This window comes from Oncorhynchus clarkii, chromosome 6, assembly GCF_045791955.1.
Source record: "Oncorhynchus clarkii lewisi isolate Uvic-CL-2024 chromosome 6, UVic_Ocla_1.0, whole genome shotgun sequence".
NCBI lineage: Eukaryota > Metazoa > Chordata > Actinopteri > Salmoniformes > Salmonidae > Oncorhynchus > Oncorhynchus clarkii.
In genome coordinates, this window is record NC_092152.1 from 4,072,222 (window position 1) to 4,082,409 (window position 10,188).

At 39.1% G+C, this 10,188-nt stretch overlaps 1 protein-coding gene across 1 annotated transcript in view; it reads left to right on the top strand.

The window, feature by feature from the left end:
• Positions 1–1,337: 1,337 nt before the first annotated feature.
• The window catches only part of LOC139410561 (uncharacterized), a 28,611-nt gene continuing 19,760 nt past the window's right edge, over positions 1,338–10,188 (top strand). Inside the window, exon 1 of the mRNA XM_071155850.1 lies at positions 1,338–1,718. The gene's annotated coding sequence lies outside the window, so the exon portion shown is untranslated. The remainder of the gene's footprint in view (positions 1,719–10,188) is intronic.

The window sequence follows — 10,188 nt, forward strand, 5'->3', positions numbered from 1 at the left end:
GTATATAGACTCTCTTTTTTTTCTACTGTGTTATTGACTTGTTAATTGTTTACTCCATGTGTAACTCTGTGTTGTCTGTTCACACTGCTATACTTTATCTTGGCCAGGTCGCAGTTGTAAATGAGAACTTGTTCTCAACTAGCCTACCTGGTTAAATAAAGGTGTTCTCAACTAGCCTACCTGGTTAAATAAAGGTGTTCTCAACTAGCCTACCTGGTTAAATAAAGGTGTTCTCAACTAGCCTACCTGGTTAAATAAAGGTGAAATAAAAAATAAAAAAATAAAAAAAGTGTTTATGTTTTTTTTTTAATTACATAAATGCTTCAAAATTCACAAAACGTTAAATTAGCTGAAGAGTATCTCAAAATAACAAAATGTTTAAGATATCCTAAACCTGTGTTTACCCCAGACCTTGTTTCAGCATTGAACTCAAAAACCCTACAAAAACTCCATTCATTTCCCCATAGGCTTTGTCCTTGGAGTCATGGCAGAGTTAGTGCACTAAGCTATAATTTAGGGCCTGCTATAGGGCTGGAGGGAGACTCCTAGCACATCTCTCTTCCACCGAGCCTCGCCACACGGGTTTTCCCTGGGGGAATCACAGGGGGCCTTGGTAAAGGCTTGAAAGTCAAACAGCTCACAATAATGCAGTTTAATGTTTGTCTCGTGTTCTTCTTATTTCTCGTGTGTTTTTGTTCCACGTTACTTTTTTGCATACTAGCTACTACTGATATTGAATGCTGCATTGTTAGAACGAGTGTAAGTAACAGTATAACTTTAGACCGTCCCCTCGCCGGGCGCGAACCAGTCACCCTCGAAGCATCGTTACCCATCGCTCCACAAAAGCCGCGGCCTTTGCAGAGCAAAGGGGGAACCATTACTTCAAGGTCTCAGAGCAAGTGACGTCACCGATTGAAATACTATTTAGCGCGCCACGCTAACTAAGCTAGCCGTTTCACATCCGTTACGAGAGCATGCAAGAAAGGCAGTTCACTGTACTTGTGCACATAACAATAACACTTGAGTCCAGTCCAGTCCCAATGTCCAGTCCCAATGTCCATCCCCCAAAAAACGTATATTCTGCTTGTTTTCATTGGCTGAATATCAGCTGTTCTGTAAACATATTATATTCATATTCTTCATACTTTTTATAATTATTCAAGACCTATCCAAATATTCATAAATCGATGATGTATTGTAGATGAGAATATTGACCTATAAATATATATATATATTTTTTTAAGAAAAAAGAAAACAGTGTGCAGAATGATAACTCACATAGCCAATCAAACATCAATGCACAGTAACCAGTAGTCCCGCCTTCTAAGAAATAAACCAATGGAAAAGAAGAATGTGGTGTACAGTAGACCTTGTTCGATGTTCCTACTTTAGGGCAGCCTCGGATATCTCAATACCGCCATCCTGTTGTTGTAAAATCGGCATTTTTTTTATGTTAGAACAAGACGTACCTTTCCAAAACCTGGAACGACAAGATAATACTTAAGATCACGACATAGCAAGTATAGGAATACGACTTTAATTGCGACATATATGGGACCATTTTCCGGAGCCTGGATGTTTTTATAGCTGACATTTCATTCGGGATTTAGACCGAAAATATTTTCTTATCTTTGAACATTTTACATACAACCACCAAACCTTTAATTCCTGCAGGAATAGGTTTACGAAGAAACATTGTAGCCTACCCCGTCTAAACGGTAAGTCGTTTCTAAAGATGCAAAAAAATCCGATATAACAGGTGCTTCTGTATGTTTTACATCTCCTGTAGATCATCTTTAAAATTGTAGATAGATTGTAGCTTCCATCACAGTAATTGTCTGCATCATTTCCAATCCTCCATATATTTTTCAAAACATGACACATTCATACATACGTACACACATATACATGTAAAATACATATTTCTATATATATATATATATATATATATATATGTATGTATCACACACATCTTTTTAAAATATATTTTCCTTCATTATTTTCCACAAACCCTACCGGCCCTTTCCTAATTGGAGTAAACTAATGAACAACAACACTTAGCTTTCTACTTCCAGTTTACAATATACGTTTTACGGACACAATATACGTTTTACGGACACAATATACGTTTTACATTAGTTATATTTTGTTTGTTTTTACTCCCATCCTTCAGCTACCCTCAACCCCCCCTCCCATCTATCTTTGAAGACCTTCCAGTCCCATCCTTCAGCTACCCTCAACCCCCCCTCCCATCTATCTCTGAACACCATCCAGTCCCATCCTTCAGCTACCCTCAACCCCCCCTCCCATCTATCTCTGAACACCACCCAGTCCCATCCTTCAGCTACCCTCAACCCCTCCTCCCATCTATCTCTGAACACCATCCAGTCCCATCCTTCAGCTACCCTCAACCCCTCCTCCCATCTATTTTCAAATCAAATCAAACTTCGTGTCACAACACACCCCGAATACAACAGGTGTAGGTAGACCTGACTGTGAAATGCTTACTTACAAGCCCTTAACCATGCTTTTCGACCTGTCCCCAAATTGTCATTGGTTCGGTTTGTTTTGATATTTTAACCTGCGTGCGGTGATTGCGTTTGGTGTGGGGGGGTGAAAATAAATGTATACACGATGGCGCAGGCGCGCAGCCGGTTTGGGTTCCGTGTTAGGTTGGAGTCATTAAAACTCATTTTTCAAGCACTCCACAAATTTCTTGTTAACAAACTATAGTTTTGGCAAGTCGGTTAGGACATCTACTTTGTGCATGACACAAGTAATGTTTCCAACAATTGTTTACAGCCAGATTATTTCACTTATAATTCACTGTATCACAATTCCAGTGGGTCAGAAGTTAACATACACTAAATTGACTGTGCCTTTAAACAGCTTGGAAAATTCCAGAAAATGATGCCATGGCTTTAGAAGCTTCTGATAGGCTAATTGACATCATTTGAGTCAATTGGAGGTGTACCTGTGGGTGTATTTCAAGAACTACCTTCAAACTCAGTGCCTCTTTGCTTGACATCATGGGGAAATCAAAATAAATCAGCCAAGTCCTCAGAAAAGAAATTGTAGACCTCCACAAGTCTGGTTCATCCTTGAGAGCAATTTCCAAATGCCTGAAGGTACCACGTTCATCTGTACAAACAATAGTACGCAAGTATAAACACCATGAAACCACGCAGCTGTCATACCGCTCAGGAAGGAGACGCATTCTGTCTCCTAGAGATGAACGTACTTTGGTGCGAAAAGTGCAATTCAATCCCAGAAGAACAGCAAAGGACCTTGTGAAGATGCTTGAGGAAACAGGTACAAAAGTATCTATATCCACAGTAAAACAAGTCCTATATCGACATAACCTGAAAGGCCACTCAGCAAGGAAGAAGCCACTGCTCCAAAACCGCCATAAAAAAGCCAGACTACGCTTTGCAACTGCACATGGGGACAAAGATCGTACTTTTTGGAGAAATATCCTCTGGTCTGATGAAACAAAAATGTAACTTTTTGGCCATAATGACCATCGTCATGTTTGGAGGAAAAAGGGGGAGGCTTGCAAGCCGATGAACACCATCCCAACCGTGAAGCATGGGGGTGGCAGCATCATGTTGTGGGGGTGCTTTGCTGCAGTAGGGACTGGTATATAAAATAGATGGCATCATGAGGTAGGAAAACTGTGTGGATATATTGAAGCAACATCTCAAGACATCAGTCAGGAAGTTAAAGCAGTCGCAAATGGGTCTTCCAAATGGACAATGACCCCAAGCAAACTTCCAAAGTTGTGGCAAAATGGCTTAAGGACAACAAAGTCAAGGTATTGGAGTGGCCATCACAAAGCCCTGACCTCAATCCCATAGAAAATTTGTGGGCAGACCTGAAAAAGTGTGTGCGAGCAAGGAGGCCTACAAACCTGACTCAGTTACACCAGCTCTGTCAGGAGGAATGGGCCAAAATTCACCCAACGTATTGTGGGAAGCTTGTGGAAGGTTACCCGAAACATTTGACCCAAGTTAAACAATTTAAAGGCAATGCTACCAAATACGAATTGAGTGTATGCAAACTTCTGACCCACTGGGGATGTAATGAAAGAAATAAAAGCTGAAATAAATAATTCTCTCTCCTATTATTCTGACATTTCACATTCTTAAAATAAAGTGCAGGGAATTTTAACCAGGATTAAATGTCAGGAATTGTGAAAAACTGAGTTTAAATGTATTTGGCTAAGGTGTATGTAAATTCTGACTTGAACTGTATATACAGGGGGTACCGGTACCGAGTTAATGTGCGGGGGTACAGGTCAGTCGAGGTCATTTGTACATGTAGGTAGGAGTAAAGTGACTATGCATAGATAATAAACAGCGAGTAGCAGCAGTGTAAAAACAAAGGGGGGGTAGAAGCTGTCAAGCAGCCTTTTGGACCTAGATTTGGCGCTCCGGTACCGCTTGTTGTGTGGTATAAGAGAGAAAAGTGGATGATTGGAGTCTTGGTCAATTTTTTGGGCCTTCCTCTGACACCGTCTAGTATATAGGTTGTGGAAGGAAGGAAGCTTGGCCCCAGTGATACAGTGCCTTGCGAAAGTATTCGGCCCCCTTGAACTTTGCGACCTTTTGCCACATTTCAGGCTTCAAACATGAAGATATAAAACTGTATTTTTTTGTGAAGAATCAACAACAAGTGGGACACAATCATGAAGTGGAACGACATTTATTGGATATTTCAAACTTTTTTAACAAATCAAAAACTGAAAAATTGGGCGTGCAAAATTATTCAGCCCCTTTACTTTCAGTGCAGCAAACTCTCTCCAGAAGTTAAGTGAGGATCTCTGAATGATCCAATGTTGACCTAAATGACTAATGATGATAAATACAATCCACCTGTGTATAATCAAGTCTCCGTATAAATGCACCTGCACTGTGATAGTCTCAGAGGTCCGTTAAAAGCGCAGAGAGCATCATGAAGAACAAGGAACACACCAGGCAGGTCCGAGATACTGTTGTGAAGAAGTTTAAAGCCGGATTTGGATACAAAAATATTTCCCAAGCTTTAAACATCCCAAGGAGCACTGTGCAAGCAATAATATTGAAATGGAAGGAGTATCAGACTACTGCAAATCTACCAAGACCTGGCCGTCCCTCTAAACTTTCAGCTCATACAAGGAGAAGACTGATCAGAGATGCAGCCAAGAGGCCCATGATAACTCTGGATGAACTGCAGAGATCTACAGCTGAGGTGGGAGACTCTGTCCATAGGACAACAATCAGTCGTATATTGCACAAATCTGGCCTTTATGGAAGAGTGGCAAGAAAGCCATTTCTTAAAGATATCCATAAAAAGTGTCGTTTAAAGTTTGCCACAAGCCACCTGGGAGACACACCAAACATGTGGAAGAAGGTGCTCTGGTCAGATTAAACCAAAATTGAACTTTTTGGCAACAATGCAAAATGTTATGTTTGGCGTAAAAGCAACACAGCTGAACACACCATCCCCACTGTCAAACATGGTGGTGGCAGCATCATGGTTTGGGCCTGCTTTTCTTCAGCAGGGACAGGGAAGATGGTTAAAATTGATGGGAAGATGGATGGAGCCAAATACAGGACCATTCTGGAAGAAAACCTGATGGAGTCTGCAAAAGACCTGAGACTGGGACGGAGATTTGTCTTCCAACAAGACAATGATCCAAAACATAAAGCAAAATCTACAATGGAATGGTTCAAAAATAAACATATCCAGGTGTTAGAATGGCCAAGTCAAAGTCCAGACCTGAATCCAATCGAGAATCTGTGGAAAGAACTGAAAACTGCTGTTCACAAATGCTCTCCATCCAACCTCACTGAGCTCGAGCTGTTTTGCAAGGAGGAATGGGAAAAAATGTCAGTCTCTCGATGTGCAAAACTGATAGAGACATACCCCAAGCGACTTACAGCTGTAATCGCAGCAAAAGGTGGCGCTACAAAGTATTAACTTAAGGGGGCTGAATAATTTTGCACGCCCAATTTTTCCGTTTTTGATTTGTTAAAAAAGTTTGAAATATCCAATAAATGTTGTTCCACTTCATGATTGTGTCCCACTTGTTATTGATTCTTCACAAAAAAATACAGTTTTATATCTTTATGTTTGAAGCCTGAAATGTGGCAAAAGCTCGCAAAGTTCAAGGGAGCCGAATACTTTCGCAAGGCACTGTATATACTGGGCCGTACACACTACCCTCTCCAGCGATATTTTAGAGATTATTTCATTTTCAAATAACCAAAAGTGAGAGGTTGTAATGTGAATAAAGGGGAAAAAGCCGTTCTTGAACATGGAATGAGACATTTTTACGAATCTGCTAGAGAACCAGTTCGGATTTAAGTATAACTTTTGTGTGACTGATTAATTTAGTGAGAGGTCTAATGCTTTAATATTTAATAATTTCTGCCCTCTGGATTCATATTCATTATATAAATACGCCCCTTTAATTTAGTCTGTCTTGTCGTTCACAATAAAATGGAATATTATTTGCTCATATAATTTTTTTAAAAACAGGTCGCTAGGTGTAGGCAAGACCATAAGACAATAGGTAAACTGGGATATGACTAAAGAGTTAATCAGGGTAAACTGGGATCTGACTAAAGAGTTAATCAGGGTAAAATGGGATATGACTAAAGAGTTAATCAGGGTAAACTGGGATCTGACTAAAGAGTTAATCAGGGTAAACTGGGATCTGACTAAAGAGTTAATCAGGGTAAACTGGGATATGACTAAAGAGTTAATCAGGGTAAACTGGGATCTGACTAAAGAGTTAATCAGTGTAAACTGGGATCTGACTAAAGAGTTAATCAGGGTAAACTGGGATATGACTTTAGAAAAAGTGTCTAGATTATTATTATTGTTATTATTATTATTATTAATATTATTATTATTGTTATTATTATTATTAATATTATTATTGTTATTATTATTATTATTATTATTATTGTTATTATTATTAATATTATTAGTAGTATTATTACTATCATTATTAATATTATTATTGTTATTATCATTATTATTATTATTATTATTAATATTATTATTAATATTATTAGTAGTATTATTACTATCATTATTAATATTATTATTGTTATTATTATTATTATTAATATTATTATTGTTATTTTTATTATTATTATTATTATTGTTATTATTATTAATATTATTAGTAGTATTATTACTATCATTATTAATATTATTATGGTTATTGTCATTATTAATATTATTATTGTTATTATCATTATTATTATTATTATTAATATTATTATTATTATTATTTATTTTATTTTTTATTATTATTATTATTATTGTTATTACTATTGTTATTTTTATTATTTATTATTATTATTACTATTATTATTATTACTATTATTATTATTATTACTATTGTTATTTTTTATTATTTATTTAATATTATTATTATTATTACTAGTTTATAAAACATGAATCAATCAATGCACAATGACACCTTTGTTTTTAAGACGTGGATTTCTAACCCCTTGATATTATTGTTGGATCTGATTTTAATAGATAACATTTCGATGGCCATAATAAATAGATATGCCGATAGTGGACAACCTTGTTTTACGCCTCTTGACAGTTTAATACTTTCGGAAAAGTAGCCTTTATTTACTATTTTACACAAAGGGTTACTATACATAACTACAACCAATTTTATAAGAGATTCTCCAAAATTGAAATATTCCAGGCATTTATATATATATATTATTTATATTATATATTATTTATATATAAATATATAAATATTTATATATATATTCTGGTCGTACTTTACAAAAGCCTTTTCAAAGTATGCTATGAAAACCAGGCCTGGTTTCCCAGATTTTTCATAGTGTTCCATTGTTTCCAGTAGTTGTCTTATATTATCTCCAATGTATCGTCCATGTAAAACACTTGTCTGATTTGGATGAATAATATCAGACAATACCTTTTTAATTCTGTGCGCTATTTAATTTTTTTATTTTATTTCACCTTTATTTAACCAGGTAGGCTAGTTGAGAACACCTTTATTTAACCAGGTAGGCTAGTTGAGAACACCTTTATTTAACCAGGTAGGCTAGTTGAGAACACCTTTATTTAACCAGGTAGGCTAGTTGAGAACACCTTTATTTAACCAGGTAGGCCAGTTGAGAACAAGTTCTCATTTACAACTGCGACCTGGCCAAGATAAAGCAAAGCAGTTCGACAAAAACAACAACACAGAGTTACACATGGGATAAACAAACATACAGTCACAATAGAAAAATCGATGTACAGTGTGCAGGCATTTTGCTAGAATGCCTGGTCTAGCTTCAGTACTCAGCACATGGTAATGCCTGGTCTAGCTTCAGTACTCATTACATGGTAATGCCTGGTCTAGCTTCAGTACGCAGCACATGGTAATGCCTGGTCTAGCTTCAGTACTCATTACATGGTAATGCCTGGTCTAGCTTCAGTACTCAGCACATGGTAATGCCTGGTCTAGCTTCAGTACTCAGCACATGGTAATGCCTGGTCTAGCTTCAGTACTCAGCACATGGTAATGCCTGGTCTAGCTTCAGTACTCAGCACATGATAATGCCTGGTCTAGCTTCAGCACTCAGCACATGGTAATGCCTGGTCTAGCTTCAGCACTCAGCACATGGTAATGCCTGGTCTAGCTTAGGCACTCAGCACATGGTAATGCCTGGTCTAGCTTAGGCACTCAGCACATGGTAATGCCTGGTCTAGCTTAGGCACTCAGCACATGGTAATGCCTGGTCTAGCTTAGGCACTCAGCACATGGTAATGCCTGGTCTAGCTTAGGCACTCAGCACATGGTAATGCCTGGTCTAGCTTAGGCACTCAGCACATGGTAATGCCTGGTCTAGCTTCAGCACTCAGCACATGGTAATGCCTGGTCTAGTTTAGGCACTCAGCACATGGTAATGCCTGGTCTAGCTTCAGCACTCAGCACATGGTAATGCCTGGTCTAGCTTCAGCACTCAGCACATGGTAATGCCTGGTCTAGCTTCAGTACTCAGCACATGGTAATGCCTGGTCTAGCTTCAGCACTCAGCACATGGTAATGCCTGGTCTAGCTTCAGTACTCAGCACATGGTAATGCCTGGTCTAGCTTCAGCACTCATTACATGGTAATGCCTGGTCTAGCTTAGGCACTCAGCACATGGTAATGCCTGGTCTAGCTTAGGCACTCAGCACATGGTAATGCCTGGTCTAGCTTAGGCACTCAGCACATGGTAATGCCTGGTCTAGCTTAGGCACTCAGCACATGGTAAGTCCTGGTCCAGTGTCAGTACTCAGCACCTGGTCAGCACTATGGTATTATGTTGCATTAAAATACCGTATTCAGCATATAAACTTTATTGGCTTGAATTGATGGTTGCCATGGTTGCCAAAGCCATGTGTAGGAAGTATTACAAAAATGAACAATATGTTTAAGTTGTCAATGCAACAAAAAATACATCACAGCGTGGACCTTTTCTTTCTTTGTATTTAGTTGCTATGACAATCTGAAGATAGGCAAGCTCTGGTCCAGGGCACCTTGACCCAGATCTAGCCTACAGATAACCTATCATAAGGGGAATGGAACATGGAATTTTGCACTGTCTGAACTAATTGCATGGTAGAATGTTTGAACAGGAAACTTACCAGTCTGCCTCAGCTTATTGGAGCAGCCAGGGGTCTTCAACCTCAGTCCTGGAGAGCTTGAGGTGCATGTTTGCCAGTCTGCCTCAGCTTATTGGAGCAGCCAGGGGTCTTCAACCTCAGTCCTGGAGAGCTTGAGGTGCATGTTTGCCAGTCTGCCTCAGCTTATTGGAGCAGCCAGGGGTCTTCAACCTCAGTCCTGGAGAGCTTGAGGTGCATGTTTGCCAGTCTGCCTCAGCTTATTGGAGCAGCCAGGGGTCTTCAACCTCAGTCCTGGAGAGCTTGAGGTGCATGTTTACCAGTCTGCCTCAGCTTATTGGAGCAGCCAGGGGTCTTCAACTTCAGTCCTGGAGAGCTTGAGGTGCATGTTTACCAGTCTGCCTCAGCTTATTGGAGCAGCCAGGGGTCTTCAACCTCAGTCCTGGAGAGCTTGAGGTGCATGTTTACCAGTCTGCCTCAGCTTATTGGAGCAGCCAAGGGTCTTCAACCTCAGTCCTGGAGAGCTTGAGGTGCATGTTTACCAGTCTGCCT